Source organism: Aptenodytes patagonicus, chromosome 1 (genome assembly GCF_965638725.1).
Source record: "Aptenodytes patagonicus chromosome 1, bAptPat1.pri.cur, whole genome shotgun sequence".
Taxonomy (NCBI): Eukaryota; Metazoa; Chordata; class Aves; order Sphenisciformes; family Spheniscidae; genus Aptenodytes; species Aptenodytes patagonicus.
In genome coordinates this window covers 66,964,208-66,985,476 of record NC_134949.1, presented here as the reverse complement: position 1 = coordinate 66,985,476, position 21,269 = coordinate 66,964,208, and positions in this window count along the sequence as shown.

Genomic DNA, 21,269 nt, shown 5'->3' with positions numbered 1-21,269 from the left:
CTCAGTCAAGACCTAATTAAGGTGTATCCTGATGGGAATAGACACCAAGAATATTGAGTTAAAAAAAAAATAGAGGAAAAAAGGGGGTTATATTTTGATGAGATCATGTTTTGATTAAATCCATCAAAACTCATAATTTCTGTTCTGCAGGAAATAATGAAATCTTAAAATTATTTCTACTTTAAACTGAACCCAAATCAAATATTTTTGTCCTCCCTGCAAAATGGCTTTCCAAAAACATTAGTGCCCAGTATGTCCTTTGGGATTATCAAAATTTTAATTTTGCATCACCTTTCATTTTATAATGATTGTGTTTATTATTTTAGGTGCTTTTCTAGTATTTCAGTAATGCAGTATATGGTGAACTGTCTCCTTATGTGTTCTCTATTTTGCTAGTGTCAAGCTGCTTCATTAAGAAACGAGTGGAATAATGACTGAGAAGATATTTCAGAACTGAAGAACAATTCCCATCATGCTTTAAAGAGTAAAATAAACTAGTAAAATCATATTCCAGTTATTTTACTAACCATCCATTTCACCAGTAAAAATAGCAATGCATAAAGCTAACATTTCATAAAAAACAATGTAAAATTATTAAGAGTTACACTTAAGTTTTGAATTTAACACATTTCAGTATTTTACAAATCAATCTGTTAGAGGAACCCTTTTCATTTAAAAGTTTTTCAAGGAAATTTGTTCTGAGACAGATTTGAGAGTCTGAAAAAATGGTTAAATAGAAAACAGTTTCCTGATGAAAAATGCCATCTTCATATGAGAACCCTTATTAACACACAGCACTGTCACAACGTAAGCTTAAAGGAAGCTAAAAGTTGACCACTGTGTGTGACTGGCAACTTTGCCATGTGGAAAAGAAGGTAATTCACTAGCCTGTTAAAAAAAATGTAACCAAGTGCCCCTGTATCCCCTAAAAAAGTCCCACTCCATGGCTCTCCTACTGGCCATAGCCAGCAGGCTGGAGGCTGCTCTGTCTGAGCAGGCACAGTAACCCTTTGGTAAATCTTCTGGTAAATCCAGCTAGCTAGGTATCTTAATGAACTATATCAACTCAAGAAACAGTGTTGCACTACAGGCCATGCTTTTACAATCTCTGGTTTATGGACCGTTTCTCATCTATCAAGATGAGAACCTTCTTCCCCTGAAGTCCGAAATCGGCAGACAGCAGGCTTCTAGGTGGATGCCCTGTCTTGAAATCTTGCCGCTTTCATAACCCCTTTCTATCATCAGATCAGAATGAGGAATTGTGATGTTTCAGAAGATTGTGTTTTGTAGAAAGTCTGCAGGTGTGTCTCTGAGATGAGAGGCTGTGGCTGTGGCGAGTTTCAAATCCTTGATCTGTGTGGATATTGTGATTGTGTTAAGGGAACACAACAGGAAGAACATAGTTTTCCCTCTCATCATTTCAGCTGCCTTTTTTTTTACTAATATTAAACCAACAAACAAAAAAACAACAAGAAAAACAAAAAACCCCAAATATTCTGAGAGGAGCAACAGACACAGAACACTTCAGGCCATGTTTGGGCAACTTATCTACATTCCCAAATGGCATCTGATAGGAGAAAAGGGCCATAAAACCTCAAAAATTAGAATGGCACTAAAAGTACCTGCTGAATTATAAACTCCTAAGAAACCGTATGATACTATAGTACTATTCACTGCTATTCCAATTTGAAAGAAAGGATGAGAAGATATTGTGAGTGTTCAAACACACATGGGAGTATGGCACTAACATTTTTCTTTAGAAGATTTAGTATATAGATTTGGTCTTTGCTTTTTTGTTTGTTTTTTTTTGGTTTGAGTTTGGGGTTTTTTTTGGCGGGGGGAGGTGGGGAAGCGTTGTTTGGTGTTTTCTTTGTACTTGAGAATATTGCCTTTAATATACCATTCACAGAGAACTCTTAATCCTTTGAAGAACATCTCTGCTTTTCCCTTGTATCTGAGCAAATTTCAGCTGCTCAGTAGAAAGACTTGGAATAGATCATTCATGTCTGCTTTTTCAGGTTTTTATTCCTAGATGAATGTCAAATTTTAGGGAGCAGGATGGCAATGGCAGCAGAGAGAAATAGTGATTGATGAAGGGTTATTACAACAAAATGTTACTACATTATGCTAAATTCTTGATGAAAATTACATTGTAGAGATGATTTTCTCCAGATGAATGTAAAAGAAATATAATCAGAGATCATATGTATAATGAAATGACTAAATGAGCCTGTTTTTCACAAAAAGCCGTTGCTCAAGCATATATTAACTTCCTTAATTATTTAACAAAGCCTTTATAAAAGCAAATATTCACAAACTTCAAATAATTCTTGCAATTAATAATGCTCTGACAGTGAGACAAACAGAATAAAGTTCTGAATATTTGCTTTTCTGTCTGTAGTTTTCAGGACATTTATCCTCATGATTTCTAAGTGCAGTTAAGATTTGCAAAATTCTGTTTTGATAATAGGCTCTGATCTTTCATCACCTATATCTACAGCTTTAAGCTTCTTGATTCTTACTGATAGCAGCTAACTCTGGTAGCAGAGAGTTCAGTATGGATTACACGGAAGCTCCATTTCTTGCTTAGCTTTTCATGACCGCACTGAACTCCATACTGCTATGAAAACATACAGGCAATACCCATGTCAGCGCAATGCTTGCTCATTGAAATCTGTGCAAACATCAGTCAGAGCAGTGGCTGTTGTGGTCTTATCCTGAAAGGATGGCTGTGTCAACACTTATTTCCTCCTGAATGATAGTTGTTTTGCTCCTTTGCTTTGAACTATTAGGAGAAAACCTTCTCCAGTATTTGAAGCCTTACAATGTATTTTGAGAACGGGTTGTTCTTTTGTCTGAAGATCCACTTGTCACAAAAGTAATACTACATTGAACCTCTGCAAACCACAGGATTGTAGATATTTACTAGTATTCCCATTTTTCAAGGATTATATAGTAGACATGGAGAATAAACAATTGTTCTGCTGTAGTAAGACAGTGTGGGATTTTTGGTGCCATGCTCCCTGCTTCTTTACTCCATCTCTGCTTTTTGTATAACAACTGTTTTTATTACTGATCTGCAGAAGCAGATCACATCACATTAAACCAAATATTGCATTCACTTTTCACAATCCTAAACAAGCTATAAGAATTCAGGCTAATAGGAACAGTACTTAAACCCCATATCCACTCTTTATCACTATTTCTTTCTCCTTTGCTAAGTGTTACCTTCATCTAGGTAGCTCAATAGGAAAGGAGATAGCCTGAGAGTTTGGAATAAGATTTTTGGTTTGGAGTTCACTGACCATTTTTGAGTCAATGAGATGGAGCACTACACCCTTCAGTCCCGTGCCTTGGCTGCAGGCAGTGATGGTGTTCTGCCTGCCCTGTTCTAGCTTTTTAGTACTTTATAGAGAGAGCTATTTCCTTTGAATAAAGTTCTTGCCTCAGAAGAGCCACAAACTTGTCACATGCCTATGCCAACCCTAATCTTACATGACAAGTTATCATTAATCCTATGTGTAATACATATTATCAGTCTCAAATATTCAGCATCACTCAAATTTACTGAAAAGAGGGCAATTGGAATACACATGACAAAGAGAAGTTTGAAATCTGAAGCAGCTCAATGCGTAATTTTTCCAAATGACTGTTATTCTTAGACTAGAATAAATTATATCTAAAAGAGAATTCTGAGCCTAGTCTCTTAGAATCGATACCAGTCCTTCAGATCTCAAAATATCTTGTAAATTTTAATCCCAGACACAGAAAAGGAAGTAAACATCAACTAATGGACCCATGAATTCATGACACTGGTGCAAAGAAGGAAATAAAGAAATGCATCGTGTATTCTTTGTTTATCAGATGCTTCCAGCAGATGAAAAAGGAAACTGATTTTTCAGACAGAGTGGTAGAGAAAAATATTTTCAAGATTCTGAGAAGACAACCGATGATAAGTGTAAAGAAAAAAAAAAATTAAAGCAGTAACATCCTTCGGAGTGTCCTTTCCATTTAAGATACACTGAACTGCCCTAGGAAAATCTATTACAGCTGGTTATTGCAGTGTACTCCTTTGTACTGCAAGCCAGTCTGCAACTGGCCAGCACATGAACTACAATACCTTCAATAAAAAGGTTACATTCACAAAAGAGGTTACATCCACATTAGATAGTATCTTGACTCAAAAGGAGCAGATCTTAAGGGTGAAACCGTCGGTGCTGAGAATGCAGTGAACACACCACACATGATTTTTGTGGGGAACTCTCACAAGCTGGGCTAAAGTCTGGTCCCGTTCCCTTGACTCGTGGCACACTTAACCTCTGGCTCATTAACAGTTGGCGAGCATCTTCCAGTTCAGTTTCATCTGAAAAGAATGAGTTCATCTCATGAGTTCATGGGTTCATCTGAAAAGAAACCAGGTCGTGCACTCTTATACTCTGTGATGGGATGGGAATGACCAGGAGAAGAAATTCAAAAGCACTCACAGTGGATCTGAACTAAAATTCTAATGTAGGCTCCCCCTGGCCTTACCTTACACCTGCCACCTTCCAAAGAAAGACAAAACAGAAACCAAGTTTATAACATTTATGCTAGTTCAGTAAATGTGCTTCAGTTATGCCATAATCTATGAAAAAATCTCTGGGAGGATATTGAAGACATTGAACATGGAATAAAATATCATATAATTTATAAAGAACAATTTATAGTGGTACAGTGTTTAAAATGCAGTTCTTTCTGAAAAAGAAACTATTTAATTGACATAATGAAATTTCATATATTTTGGGATCAAATCTCTTCAGGTTACAGAAACAACTCTGCCTGCCCAGACACCTGGATACCAGATCTACAAATGCAACTGAGACTTGTCTTCCTCAGATATCATCATGACTAATAAAGGCAATGTAGTCCAAACTAGTCAGTAGATAGTACTGTGCACTTAGATTTCCTTTAAACTATATCCCCAGTGACAACTGGTGCAACCCATCAAGAGCAGAGAGATTGTCTAGAAGTTACAGGTGAGAATTTAGCAAGCAACTATTTGATGATGTGCATGAAGGATTCAAGCCTCATTCGCTTCAGCACAGCTGCTCTTATTCTGTGAGGCTGCCCTTCATTTTGTCACTGGAGTCAGTAAATCCATACCAAAACCAAGTCTAAAATTACTTTCAGACCACTACTACTTTAACTACTTTAACTCCCATTTCTTCACTTCTACTTCATCTTTTTATTCTGTCCTTACTAGCCATGTATTTTATCTGCTGGTCTATAATTTTTCAGTTTCTCAGCAGCTTTATGAAGGGAAGAGAAATATACATGCTTTCCAAAACTGAACCTTTGGCCTATCTTAGTCTACAATTTCATCATAAAACCTATATTACCAGATACAGATACACATTTTTAATCTACTAATGCAAAGATAAACTTCAATAATAAATTGTTTATGTAATGTAGAAATATTTTCTACATTGCCTTATGTCATTTGGCAAAATCTTTTTTTTCTCAAGTGTGAGATTGAACTTTCTATTGTACAATTTGGCATATAGTTGTTAAGAATGTTTAACTGTTTTAAAAATCACTTAGTTTATCTATAAATAGATACTAAAGTATCATAGGGAAGAACAAGTTGATAAAACCCTGTTATTGAAAAGAAAAAAAAAATCAGTTAGAAAGTTAAATTTTCAGAACTTCTGTTTTTCCCCCAAAAGTTTGCAGAAACATGTGATGTGTTTCTTTGATATTTTTCAGTAAGAAAGTATTGTATAAGATACAAGTTATCTATGGTAGTTTTAAGGATGGTGGTGGGGAGGAATTAAATTATGAAATTAAAATTAAATTATGAGACATCTCCCATTAGTACAGAAATATTCCCAGCAATGCTATTTATACAAAATATGTCCTTCCTGATAATCACATCATAAACAAGACAGCTACTTATTGCCTTTTTTATTAAGTTATTATTGCAGACTCACAGACAACAGGCCCTTTAAATGTGTGAGTAAGACAGTAGAGTTACAGATATATGCTATCTAAAACAAATTATTGAAGAATTTCAGAGTATGATTGTCCATTACTGTTAATTTGTACATCCTGCAATGGTACAATGAAAGCAGAGTAGATATTTTTTAGTTCCAGATTAAAAAAGATCTTTTTATGTCAAGTCCTTAAAAGCCCAGAATCAGTGTACCAAGAATTTTAAAGAAAATGGCAATCATCTCTTCTGAGATTGGCCACAGCTCTCCGTAGTCTGTATCTTTAATACATGGAGGCTGATTGTGCCCTCAGGATAGGGAAATAATGAAGTCACAGACTCTTCCTGGGGAGCAGTGAGCCCCAAGGATATGTGGTATAGCTCTTCCCATTGATATAATCTGTCACAAAGACTTCTTAACTTCAGTGATCTCATTAAAGATGGGATTTTCAAAGAAGCTGGGTTAGACTAGCTACCTAAATTCACTGTGATTCATTGGACCTTGCTTCCCTGATTCCTTTGAAAAATCCCGTATAGCAGTAAGATGGAATACCTTAAACCACCTAGGTAGTTTATACAGCTTTTATTAACTCTTCTCACATGATTAATGATGAAGAATGAGAAACAGCTAAGTATAATACTTAAAAACTCAGTTTATGTTATATATATTAGCCTAGGGTTCATAAGTCAGGAATTTTTAATGACTATGTGTCATGCAGATGGACATCAGGCAAAAAATTTGTATCCAGTTTTTGAGCATCCATAGATGTGTTGCTGTTTCTATTGCGGGTTCTGGCTCACTGCAGTATAAAATAAACTATTCAGAAAATCCACAGATAGATGTGGATTCAGTGTGGAATTCAGGTATCTCCAGTATCAGTGTGTTCAAAACTGAGAGTTGGTTTGGATCTGTTTTCTAATGTACAGGATTAGTGGGCTAAATTAAAACTTTGTAAAAGGTTAAAAGCTTGGAGGTGCCTTATCACAGGGAAGTTTCTTACATCTCCTGTCAGTTGCTAATCCCAAGAGGGTGCTTACACCAACTGTGTACCAGCTTCCATGAACCCAGGGACTGTTTCTTTCTTGATGCATTCTGTGCTAGGCCTTTGAAACCAGGGATCAGCAACCAGAAGACTGCAAGGGAAAAATAAGTAAAGATGTGGAAATAAATAAGCTAGAAAACATCAGTGCCACATAATACTTGGCTAGTCTGATATCTCCTTGTCTGAACAGTGCATATTTTCTAGACAAGAGAAATACAGCAGATCTAAACTATTCATTCAGTATACATCTAATACAAGGGTACAGGAAATGGTTAGTGAAACTAGAGAACATGAGGATTATCACCTGAGTAGCCAAGCAAGCAAGAAACAAGCTAAAGGGAAGATGTTTATACTGCATTGAAATAGGAACTACTGTGCTAGAAGGAAGTTTTAGTACAATTCTGAAGGTTTTTTTCTTTAATACTTTCATTAGAGTAACTGTTAAAGAATAGAAGTATACTAATGGCATTTGTTCAAGATACATCACAGTCAGGAAGAATTAGATGCCTTAAAGACAGTCATTAGAGAAATAGGATGAAATTTCATACTGTAACATGAAAACACTTCCATCGAGGAATTAATAATGAAAACTAAGGAGTTAGAAAATACAGAGGTGCTGAAAGACTTGGAGGCACCGGTGGATCAGAATGTAGATCAGAATGTGACTCTGAATTTGCCATCCTTCTGTAACTCCTGCTGTGATGTGGGACAGAGAAAAGAAGGTATTTCTGTGTCAATCTGGCAGTAGATATCCAGTCAAGATGTAAATCTTGAAATTCATACAAGGCACTGGCAAATTGGATTTTGGAGTTCTGATTCTCGAAATTAAAAAAAAAAAGAAAAGAAAAAGATGAATTCATGGCATGGAGCTCAAAGAAAGACTGCTCAACAATTTGGAGGAACTGAAAGCCTTTAAGTTTTAATTATCTGAGTGAGTAAATTTCTAAAACTGCATGGGCTAAACACAAGAGAGGGAAAAGACTAATTTACGTTAATTAATAGTAGTCTGAAGAAAACAGAAGCTAAGTAACTATAAATACGGTTATATTGACAGTTAGTTTACTGCTTCTAAGACACAGAGGACAGATGTTCTGAAATATCCTTCCTACAGTGGAGATCTAACTGATTTTAACTGAGAACTTGGTATGTATGTGAAAATATTACTTGTACCAGCAAGGGACATCACTAGAGGACATTGTTCATTGAAAAATCAGTCATTTCACTGATTGCTCTGAGGCAATTCTGAAGCAGCAAAGTGATACGTTATGTATACTCAGCAAAATGATTTAATTCCCCTGGTACCCCAGTGCTTGTACAGCACTTTCTCTCAGTTTTGGCAATATTTTTCAATAATTAAATTTCTCTAATAGCTGCAAGAATTTATAAAACATCTTCACTTCATTAATTTAGCAGCCAGTGTAGAATTTTAAGCAGCAAGTGTTCCCAAACTTCAGTGGCTTTGCAGATGTTGCGATGCATAGAACTACAGTGAATTAAGGCATATTAGTTACAGTAACATGCAATTAGTCACACCCAATTACATTTGTTTATTTTGATAAAACTGGGAAAAAATATCCATTTCAACAACATGAAAATTACTTTAGATGATCTTGTATGCTGTCTTCGTAAAGGACCTCATCTTCCATCCTCTTGGCTCATACCTGTCCTTGAGAATTTGAATTCTTTTCCAACTTCTTTCTACCCTCCACTCTGGCTTCCTGTCTTCTGACACCACAAATAAATTTCTGTCAACCTCTTTCTGACCAAAACTGCAACTTTTTTCCAACCACAGTGCTTTTTTTAACCTACTGATCATTCCTGAAGTCTTGCCTTGTTTGACTTCTGGACCTAACTCTGGGAGCCTTTCCCCATTGAAACTGCTAGTAAGACTGAGACAGGGAAAACATCATGACTCAACATTATGTAAACAGGGAGAGCTTTCAGTACACTTCCTCTGAGCCTCTGTTGAAGGTTTACTAAGTGTTGCACAATCAGAAAAGGGAGTTTAATGTGCAGTAAATTGGCTTTTTTCACCTAATATGCTTTTTACTTTATTCAAGAGGAGATGTGCTCCCTTTTACTGCAAATCCCAGACACTACTTCATGATACAAGAAAAATAAAAGCCACATACCTGTCTATTTGAGAATTTTCTTAGTGCAGGCTAATGCAGAAAGCATACCATAATTATTAATTTGACCTCATCTGTCAAACCTAGATGGGTTCAGGGATAGGAGGCACTGGATTATGAACTGAAGGTCTCAAGTAGTTGGACACAGAAAGTTTACATACACAACATCCTTAAAGAAAAGGACTGCAACAATGCTAACCCAGTGAAAGTGCACGTTTGTGTGTTGTGTGCCTGTGTTTGTGTTTGAACATATGCATGCATCTAGGCTTAGCTGTAATTAAAACCTGTATTTGTATTTAAAGTATGTCCTCTCATTCATTAGCCTTGTATGTTTGTTTCAAAATTGTCCATACTTTTCAACGTATTGAACATTTCTTATGTGATGTGAAAGGCCAAAGAACAGAGCCACAGAATAACTGAAACCAACACTATTTTTTAAATAAATAACAATAATCATTAACTGGAGGAAGGTCATTATATTGTGTAATTCCCTGCTGCTTTGTTATTTGAATAATCAGTTTCTGTAATGAGATTTGAGAAATCCTACAAATTGTACAAAGTTTACTAAAGCAAGTATGAAGTGTTTAGTTTAACTCAAATACATAACTATAATATTTCATCATAGTAATTAGAATTATTTTGTAACATCTGCATATCAGGGTCCTGATGCTTCACTTATGATTAACACATCATTAAAGCAAGCACATTATAAACTGGAGATGCAAAGACAAATATCATCCTGGAGAACTTCTCATTTTAAATGTCAGTCAAATGCAAAGAAAGATCAGAGGGACATAAATCCATATTTGGGCTGCCAACAGGCTGCTAAGTTTAAGATGCATAAGATCACACCTATGCTTAATGCTATGAACTGGCACTGTTCTTTGAGAAACAGCTCACTTGTCCCTGGGCCCTCCCCATGGTCCAAAAGTGGCCACTACCTTCTGCTTTATTAAATAATTTTCAAGCTGTTCCACATGGAAAAAGTCATACCCAACTGTAGCAGGTCATTTGTTGGGTACGCATTTTCATCTAATGGGTCTGCTGAATGTGCCTCTGATAACACGCATCACAGGAGACACAGCTCCATCATCTTGGGCTTGAGAATTGCTGCTAATGATTCATGTCCATTATCCCTCCATGATGCTTGGCATACTCCTCCTGGGCCAGGCTGGCATCCTCTTCCTGAGCAGTGACAAGAATGTCACCAGGGCCCCAAGGAGGAAGGGTTGTGGCAGTTTCCAGGCTCTGTATTGCTAAGGTACCATGGCTGTCAACAACTGTTACCTGGATGTCCAGAACTGCTTGCCATTTACAGACCCTCTCTAGTAATTTTGCCACCTCCTTCTCATTCTAAGTAGTTTCCTCTTGCCCTGCATAAGACTCAAGGCACTCCAGACATGACTTTTGCTTATGGGTGAAGAGCGCTGTGAACCTTCTCCCTGAAGCTGTCCTAGGTGCCCAGCATACACTACCTACTCTATGGGTGGTCTGTCAGTATGCTGGCTTCCCAATGTCTTCTCATCTCTCTTTCTTGAAGGCATTAGCTACTACTTTCACCCTCTAATTTCCATCATGTTCCTGGAATATAATTTGGGGTTTGCCATCCTGAAGACTAACTTTCTTCTAAAAGAGTTCATAGACCCAGGAATAGCACAAGCCAACATCCCCCAGTAATGCAAGCAGCAAGAGTCATATTTGTTAAAGGCAGAAAAAAGCTGTCATTGTCCCCGCAGGCAAATAAACTATTGAAAAGAAGGAAACCCCTAAAGCCTTCCTAGAAATAAGAGGACCCCAGAGGCTGTCTTCCTCAGTGGCTCTGCCAACACTGCTTAATGTTAATATGAGAATATTCCTTAGCATTACAGCCAGGTAGCACAGAGCACTTCATCAGCACATTGCTAAGTTCCCCTCCCCTTCCCCCGGTTCAGAGTGGATGTGTCCATACTGTACGTTATTTGTTTATGCCCGTCCTACTGGTCTTTATGCCTACTCGCCAGAGGGCCTCTCTAGCATATCATGCATGACATCCTTCCTTTTCACTTTCTGCATGTGTGGTATGTGACTGAACACACAGTCTTCACAAAAGGGACAAAGTACGCTATACACGCATGCAGGATTTTAGCGGTCAGCATGACACTGTGCTGTCCATAGTTGCATGCAACTGATGGTCTTGGTGATCTTCCACAGTTGTGCCTGTTGGCCATATTCATGCCAGATAACCTTAATACCTTCTCTAGCCCACAAATCAATCTCTCAAGGATGGGGCCAGTTGAGCTACCACTCGCCAGAAGCATCGCAACAGAGCAGGAAAAACTGCTTCCAGGACTCCTGGGATATGGACAAAGATTTAAAATAGGAGAGCTGCCCTCATCATCCACCTAGATTTGGAGTGCACCCATTTTTGAGTTATTCCCACTTTGAGCTATTATCATCAGGTTAATGTGCCTCAGATAGTGAAGAGACTTCTCTGCAATCACTGAAAACAATTTTAATGGAATAATGTATCAAGAATGTATAGGATATTCTCAAGCATGGTGTGAGGACAAGGTACACATGAGAGCTCTAGGACTGCTAGAATGCTGAATAAATCAAACTTTATGTGATCTCACCCATACAACTGATTACTAGCAGGGCTCAGAACAGGTTGCTTCCCAAATGATTTCCAAGTTTCATTTTAGAGAAGGCTAATTGAATGACACCAGAAGAGAATTTGAGAATGCCCTCAAAATTGCACAATGTTGCTGACCATGCATTTAGTACTTGAGCTTGTTGCCTAGTACCAATTTATTAAGATGTATAGACATATTGGAAGCCACCAACTATTTAAATTCTCTCTAGAGCCCTCTAAGATTACTCAGACTCCAGGCAGAGAATGTTACCTACTCTCCATTTCCTTGTTTATCCATTAAAGCATGCAGAGAAAGAAACGGAAACCTTGTAGAAGGAAGATTTGTCAGTAAGAATAGCATAAACAAAATTAAGGGGCCTTAACCCAATCTGCCTCCCAGTGTCAAGTCTCCATTCCAAGCTATGAGCTGCCTGCCAATGCTGTATTCATTAATGCTGTCTTTACAAGAAATAATGAGATTAGCCTACCTCCAAAAACACAAAACAAAACAGAACCAAAAATGAAGGCAAAATATACTTCATTTAGCCCTGGCTCTGGCTTTCCTTGCCCTTCATCTTGTTGATCAAGTGTTTCTGTCCCTTCCTCTTCTGCTGACATTTTGACCTCCTGTCACACCCCACCTGTGGGAAGGGGAGAGTGACTAAGATCCGCAAATCCCCTCGGTGTGGATTAAGGTGAAATAACACTCAAGGTCCAAAAAACGAACTCCAACTTTAATGGCACAAACACTTCTATAAGCATCAACCCTCTATGTCTTAATATATAACACAAGCTAAGCGGCTTTGTGGTGAGTTGAGGTAGGCCTTGTATTACTTAACAACATCAAAAACAGAGAGCAAGAAGAAGGAAAAAGAGAAAGAGAGAGAGCTGAGCAGCAGGAGAGAGGTAGAGAGAGAGACAAAGAAATCACCAGTCCTGGATCCAGCGTCGGACCTGCCAATGGGGGGGGTCGGTGTGGAGAGAGAGTGCCCCCGGGGGCTCACGTGTGCCCCTATTTATTGGCTCCAGCCCAAGGTTTCTAGAGTCTTCTCTCACCCCAGCTCCAGGAGTGGTTGAGACATTAGTCAGTCAAGGAGAGTGACACGGGGCCCCTCCCCGTGGCTGGCTTCTGGAGCTTTCCCTGGGGCATTGTCTGTGCTTACAGCACAGACACGTGGGCCTCGTCCCTTACATCTCCTCTGGCGAGCATGACCACTGCAATACTGAACAAGACAGAGGTGCTCCCTAATTATTTATAGCCAGGTTGTCAGCTTGCTACCCACTCTCGTGGCTGTAAGCTCTGTGGAGACTGGGACCTCCTGAGTACTTCTGAGTCAGGGGACACTTGGATGACTACTGACACTGGATAACTACTGAGAGTACCCTTCAGTCTGATTGCTTATATTGGCTCACAGTCCCACTGAAATCACTAGAGTGTACCGTGCCTGGTCAAATTTTAGGATAAGGATGTTATTGGGTATAAAACACATAACACACAGCACAGAGCTTGGTTTGATTCAGTGAAGTATTCTTTTGTGATATAGCCTAAAACTTGAATCTGAGACTCTCATATGTGCTAAATAGGGGTTCAAATCTCTTGACCAAGATGTCTTCAGAGTTTTCTTGTATTTTCTCATTCCAAACAGTCAACAGATACACCAAGCAGAACAATCTTTTTCTCTCAAGGTGAAGTCCAGAGGTCTAGGTAAAAGCCAAACTCATTAAATGCTGTTTTTTGGTGGTTAACAAACATAGAGTAGCAGGTTGTTGGCTAGATGTGTTTAAGTTTTTTCTTGATATTTTCCTGCAATAAACTACTAATGAATATTTTCTTTTGGCAACTCTTTAATGCCTTAGTTCAACTGAATGCAAATCAAGTACAGAGAGAATATGATTTTTTAAAAAATTGCTGATTTTCTGCAGCATCTGTTTTCTTTACCTATCAGCCTAGTTATTTCGTCTCCATGAGACCTAAAAAAGGTTTTCTTGATTACAGAATCATAGAACCACAGAATTGCTGAGGTGTGAAGGCACCTGTAGTCCAGGAGTTCTCTAGTCCATCTCCCCTACTGTCCAGTTAAGTTTTGAAAATCTCCAACAATGGAGACTTCACAAAGTCTCCGGGCAACCTGTCGCAGTGTCCGACCACCCTCACAGTAAAAAAGAGCAGTTTTAATATTTAAAAAGAATTTCCTGTGTTTTAGTTTGTGCCCATTCCACCCTGTCCTTTTCCTAGGCACCAATGAGAAGGGTCCAGCTCTGCCTTCTTTACTCCCCTCAGTCAGGTATTTATACACATGGATAAGATCCCCCTGAGGTTTCTCTTCTCCAGCCTGAACATCCAAGCTCTCTCAGCTTCTCCTCATATGAGAGATGTTCCAGTCCCTTAATCACCTTTGTGGCCCTTGGCAGGACTCACTCCAGCATGCCTCTGTCCCTCTTCTACTGGTGAGTCCAGCACTGCACTCAGCACTCCAGATGTGGTCACACCACCACTGAACAGAGGGGAAGGATCACCTCCCTTGAACTGCTGGCAATGCAGTTGGCCACCATTTCTGCAAGGGCGTATTGTCTCCTTGTGCTCAACTCATTGTTCACAATGAAAAGTCCTCTTTTGCAAAGCTGCTCTGCATCTGGTCAGCTCCAGCCTGTACTAGTACCTGGAGTTATTCCTCCCCAGGTGCAAGAGTTTTCATTTCCCTTTATTGAATTTCTTGAGATTCCTGATGATACATTTCTTCAGTCTGTTGAGGTCCCTCTGAATGGCAGCACAACCATCTGATGTATTAGCCACTCTCCTCAGTTTTGGATCATCTGCAAGCCTGCTGAGGGTGTGCTGCCCCATCATCCATGTCATTAATGAAGATCTTAAACAGTACTGGCCCCAGTACCAACCCCTGGGGTACACCACTAGGGACTGACCTCTAACTGGGCTTTGTGTTAATAACCATAAGCCTCTGAGCCTGGAATTTCATCCACTTTTCAATCCACCTCACTGTCCTCTCAGCTATTCTGAGGGGGAATATTCTGGTCTATGAGTATGTTGTGGAAGACAGTGTTGAAAGCCTTACTGAAGTCTAGGTAGACAATATGCACTGCTCTCCCCTCATCCACCTAACTAGTTAGCTCATCATAAAGGCTATCAGGTTGGTCCAGCATTTCTGCTTCATAAATCCATGCTCCCAGTCATCATCTTTCCCTTAATATATCCGGTCCTTCATGTGCCTGGAAATGGTTTCCAAGATTATTTGCTCTTTCACCTTCCCAGAGACTGAGGTCAGAGTGACTGGCCTATAGTTCCCTAGATCCTCCTTCTTACCCTTCTTAAAGATAGGAGTGACATTTGCTTTCTTCCAGTCATCAGAAACATCCCCTGATCACCACAACCTTTCAAAGACAATAGACAATTGCCTCACAATGACATCGGCCAGCTCCCTCAACACTTGTGAGTGCATCCCATCTGGTCCCATGGACTTGTGTATGTCCAGCCTGTCTAAATGTTCCCTAATTAGATCCTCCTGCCCCAAGGGTAAGTCTTCCTTGCTCCAAACTTTCCCAGTGGTCTCAGGAATTTGGGATTCCTGAAGGCAGTTTTTAACAGTGAAGACTGAGGCAAAGAAAGCATTGAATATCTTATCCTTTTCCATGTCCCAGTCACTAGGTCCCCTGCCCCATTCAGCAGCAGGCTCGCTTTACCCCTGGTCTTTCTTTTGCTGCTGTAGACACCCGTCTAGTTTCTTTCACAGCCCGCACCAGATTCAGCTCCAGGTGGTCTTTGGCTTTCCTAACCCCATCCCAGCACACTTGGACAGTGTCTCCATATTTCTTCCTGGGTAACCTGTCCCTACTTTCACTTCTTGTATGCTTTTTTTTTTTAAATGTTTGAGTTTAGTCAGGAGCTCCTTGTTCATCCATGCAGGCCCTTCTAGCACCTCAGCAGGATTTCTTGCATGTGGGAAATGGACCATTCTTGAGTTTGGAAGAAGGGATCCTTGAAAATCAACCCATCATCTTGGACCCCTCTTCTCTCCAAGACAGTATCCCATGGAATCCCTCCAAGCAGATCCATGAACTGGCCAGTCTGCTCTCCTGAAGTTCAGGGGTGTGATCTTACTGTTTGCCTTGTTCCCCTCTCTCAGGATCCTGAACTCCACCATCTCATGGTCATTGCAGCCAAGGCTGTCCCCGACCTTCACATCCTCCACTGGTTTTTCCTTGTTTGCAAGTATAAGGTTCAGCAGAAAGCCTCATCTTGTCAGACAGCTGACAGTCTAAAGGCTCAGCAAAATGCAGATCTTCCTAGCAGCCACAGAGAGGGCTTGCAAAACTTTCTGTTGGGAGGGGGTGATCCCTTCATAGCAGGAATGTGCCCATCAGGAGTGCTAGTTGTATCAGATGCAGTACATGCATGCAGGGTATGAAAAATGACAAAGCTGTTTCTTTCTACCTCTTTTTGCCCTGCTGGAAAATCTCATGAGGTGAATATGTGCAGAATTCACAAATGGTTTCAAGATGACAAAATTTTCTTTACTGAATTTCCTATTCACTGGGGAAAAAAAAAAAAAAAAAGATTTCACCTGCTTTGGTAATTATATCTCAGACTTGCCAGACTCCACTGTAGAAGGCAGTGCTGCTAAAAGGACAGGAGAAGACAAGGCTGGTCAAAGGAGTGCCTTTGTTGACAGCCTTAGTGGCTGGCTAATGAACATTTTGTTTTTCTTTAAAGAAGTTATGCCTACTCTTATACTGCAGTCAGGAACAAAAGACATGTTTCAAATTTGCACAGTTCAAAAAATCGCAGAAAGAGAGGACAGACCTCATTCTTTTATAAACCATGTATAAACCCGTCTTGAGAACTGTGAAGGCATGGGACATTTAATGAGGTATAGACACACATATTCTAAAAGCAAAGGAATAAAAGGAGTAGTGGAGAAAAACATAAATAAAAGGAAAGCTATGCAACATCAAAATGGTTGAAGGCAAGTTCTGTGTGCAGAAGCACTCTGCAATTTTAATACCTGCTACCACTAATGGCACTAGTGAATATTGGAAATTAGGATTTAAAAGCTGATCTATTATGTACCACTTATTTTGTGACATTCATTCTTCATCCTACATAGGGTCTTTTTTCCAGGTAGCTGCATTTATTATTTTTTTTTTATTCCTACAAGAACACAGCATAACAATTCCCTAAATGATTTCTCATCAGGTCCAGATGATGCTTAAGAAGTAGACTAGGAAGACTGACAGAGGTTGGAGTGAACGTTTCAGAAGGCATCACTGAATGGGCTGAGAGAATGGCAGATGCCTCCTAATAGTTCCCACTGTTGTGGTCTGAGATTTGAGAAAAATACTAACCACTGGAGACAAGCCCACTGATAGATTGCTGATGGCTATGCTACCACAGCTCCAGCTGTGCATGATATGTTAGCAAACCACATATTTATAATGGAAAGCACAACTTTATATTTCTCTTACTGACTGTGTAAGCTTTTGTCCTTTTCATACAGAGATATTTTTCTGGGAGAGAATTGTTCTTCTCTGGCTTGCACCTAACAGTCCTTTCTACCCACCTGTGCAAAGCAGGTATGTGCTGGATCTATTTTGATGTGTAGAAAATTTATTTACACTCAGATGCAAATGATGGCACACAATTGTAAAGCAGTGTTGAATGGTGCCTATGGTATTCAGGTGGAAAAAGTAATTCGGGTGGAAAACAAGATGTGTATCCTATGAGCATTACAGGTATGTACTTACTTAGAGTATATTTTAGGTTATTGAAGCTTTTCAATGTTTCTTTACTTCAGGGAAGTATCTGGACATCTCTCCTTCCAGTAGCTCTCTGCATGTCATAGTGCTTTCCTCAGTCACCCTTCTGCTTGTGGGGTTCTTCAGGACCCTCCACATTTATCTTAACTCTCTGGAGAAGTACAAGGCTGACTCCTTTTTGTGGAAGCCTTATTGAAGCATGAGGCTGGGCAACCGTGTCTCACCCTCCTAGCTCCAGTCAACTACTTCTGGACCTGAAAATAAGTGTCTTGGAATCCCATCTGAGGGGGAGATCATATTTTCTCTGCCCTTTCCACGTTCATATTAGAGAGCTGACATTGTCCCCAACCAAATACACAAATCACTAGTCAACAAACATAGATCATAATTAACAAACCTTCTCTCTGTCAAGCTGAGACTTATTTACAGACCTTAACAAACTGAGCCTCACAACCCTAAGGAAGGCAGTGCTCTAAGTGCCTTTATTTCGCAGTGAGGCTGACTGTGGTACCAAAAAGTTCAGTGAGTTCCCCCAGAGCCAGTCAGTGGCAGGGGAAGAAGGGAAGTGGGCCTCCTTGAGGAGAAAAACTGTCCTTGCTGAAGCTACAAGCCTCAGCCTTTTTACATGGTCTAAGACAGACAGTTTTGAGATTCCTGGGTCTGGCAAAGTCTTGACCTCTTTCCTTTTGTGCAAGCTGTAAAGTCCACTTCTCATGCCTGGCATCTGTGGACAGCTGGTTTGAAGATTTTGAGGGGCTTTTTGTAACCTTTTAGTGACAAGAGCCTTTCATTGACATGGATGTTTTGGAAAGAATATTGATTTACTCCAAAGTGTTTGCAAGTAGTACTACTTCATTGCATGGAAGTTGGTCTGGTTTTGCTGAACTTCATTATTTTAAAGGCACCAGGATTTGTTTTAATATTTAAGGTGAAAGAGATTTAAAAAATGCTATTTCTTACATCACAGACAGCTTATGTCACATGTACCATTTGTTTATCGATCAGAGGACACTCAAGCATGCCCGTTGCAATTACTAAATTCACTTTTCCAAGTAGAAATCACTGTTTATTCATGGTGAGACACACTTAAACAGCCTGAATTTGCAGCATGTCGAGCTGTGTGAATAGTGTGCTGATTTCTTCTAGGAAAAAGAAAATGGCTGTTAAAACTGAGCTGCAGGTCAGTCAGCAGTGTTCACTATGCAGGGACACATGCTGCACCAGTAACACGGTGAATACTTGCAAAACCACCTGAGTCCTGTTAAACTTTCATTCCTGTTCTTGCAGAGAATTTAGCCTTTTTCCTCTTATTTCTTCCATAATAATTTAGGGACATTGAGAGCCTGTAGAGGATGTCAGTCGTCAACCAAATAAAGTTGAACTAAAGCACACAGAGGTTGCATTTTCATTATGAATTTTAAGGCTCTCCCAAAGCCCAGCAAGCTTAGTGTTTGATGGAAAAACAACTATAATGACTATTATTTATATTATTAAGTCTTATTATGATGATGGCACCCAAAAGCCCCAGCCAGGATTGAAGCATCTTCTTCCCCTCTCTGCATCCCACTGAGGAGACATAAAATAGCTCAGAAATGATGCTTGACAAAAAGGACTTGCTGCCTATGCAATGCCTATCTCTTCTCCAACCTTTCCACCTTGCTATTCAGCATGCTGTGCAGTACACTATGACTTCCTCTTGTGACCTCTCACATGATGATTATTCCTCTATGAATTTATTTTCTTTACCAGTTTATTTTCTCTCTTATCCCATTTTTGCATCCCTATTTCAGGGACCTACATCCATTTCATGCTCACTTGCACCACTGGTTTTCCATTCTCCCTTAGCCCCTTCTACGATGGGGTTACAGCATTGGTGGATAAGGGAAGAGCAAGTGACATCATCTACCCAGACTTGTGCAAAGCATTTGACACTGTCCCGCACGACATCCTTGTCTCTAAATTAGAGAGACATGGATCGGATGGATGGACCACTCGGTGGATAAGGAATTGGCTGGATGGTTGCACTCAAAGAGTTGCAGTCAATGGCTTGATGTCCAAGTAAAGACCAGTGACGAGTAACGTTCCTCAGGGGTCACTACTGGGACCGGAGCTGTTTAACTTCTTTGTCAGCGACATGGACAGTGGGATCGAGTGCACCCTCAGCAAGTTTGCAGATGACACCAAGCTGTGTGGTGTGGTTGACATGCCTGAGGGAAGGGATGCCATCCAGAGGGACCTTGACAGGCTTGAGAAGTAGGCCCATGTGAACCTCATGAAGTTCAACAAGGCCAAGTGCAAGGTCCTGCACCTGGGTCGGGGCAATTGCAAGCACAAATACAGGCTGGGCAGAGAATGGATTGAGGGCAGCCCTGAGGAGAAGGACTTGGGGGTGTTGGTTGATGAGAAGCTCAACATGACCCAGCAATGTGCGCTTGCAGCCCAGAAAGCCAACTGTATCCTGGGCTGCATCAAAAGAAGCGTGACCAGCAGGTCAAGGAAGATGATTCTCCCCCTCTACTCCGCTCTCATGAGACCCCACCTGGAGTACAGAGTTCAGCTCTGGGGCCCCCAGTATAAGAAGGACACAGACCTGTTGGAACGAGTCCAGGGGAGGGCCACGAAGATGATCAGAGGGCTGGAGCACCTCTCCTTTGAAGACAGGCTGAGAGAGTTGGGGTTGTTCAGCCTGGAGAAAAGAAGGCTCCAGGGAGACCTTATAGCAGCCTTCCAGTACCTGAAAGGGGCCTACAAGAAAGCTGGAGAGGGATTTTTTACAAAGGCATGTAGTGATACCACAAATCACTGTTATGAGAAAGTCAGGATGTTCAATGGAAAACTGAGCTGTGCAAGAATTGGGCAGACAAGATACTTACTTAAGGACACAAAATTCTAAGAAGGGAAAAAACACTTAAGAATAAACTGCATAGCAACTGAAATATCACGTAGGAAGTTCAAACTGTTTAATAGCCTAGAAGCTTATTCATACAGGATGTTCTCAAGACAACAGTATGATGGTAAAGAATAATCTGTACTCATTTGAGGAACTAGGGACCCTCATAACTAATTTCAGTAGGACCATAAAGTCATATTTAGGTATAAGTTTAATCACAAATGTTCCAGGACAAAATCACTTTAAAGAAATCTTATTTTCCCAACTTTTGACAAGGAAAAAATATTCACTGATAATTTTTAACCTGGTAAAACCCCCACATTTTTATAAGACCATTAGGATGTAAAAAAAGGAAACAAAAGAATCATAGCATTTAAACAAATAGTTTCCATGGTTCTGAATATAGCAAAAATATCAATATTTACTGAGGAGAATAATTAAATCTTTTACTCAACTGTAGTCCTTGTTTCTTTCAAAGCTCTTTCTTGCTGCATTCTGTAACCTGCAAGCATCTTGATTTGCAAGTCAGGTTACAACTTGGATTCTGTTCAGATCAGCAATTCACCTTTTAGTGGCTTCAGAAAAGGGATTTCCACTACCAAAGCTTCCACCACACCAGGGCATAGTAAATGGCTTTTAACTGAAGCGGTGGCATAGACATGTTTACTGACAGACTGCTACCACACATGTGTAAGAAATGAAACTCTGGACAATCAATTTAAGTTATGCGCTGAGGAAATTTATTAACAGGGTATGGGGGGTGTTGGTTGCTGGTCAGGCTTCTCCAATCTTTTCCCTTTTTTCCTCAAACAGTGCTGTCCCTTCTGCACCTGTTCCTTCTTTCACTGCTGCAGGATGG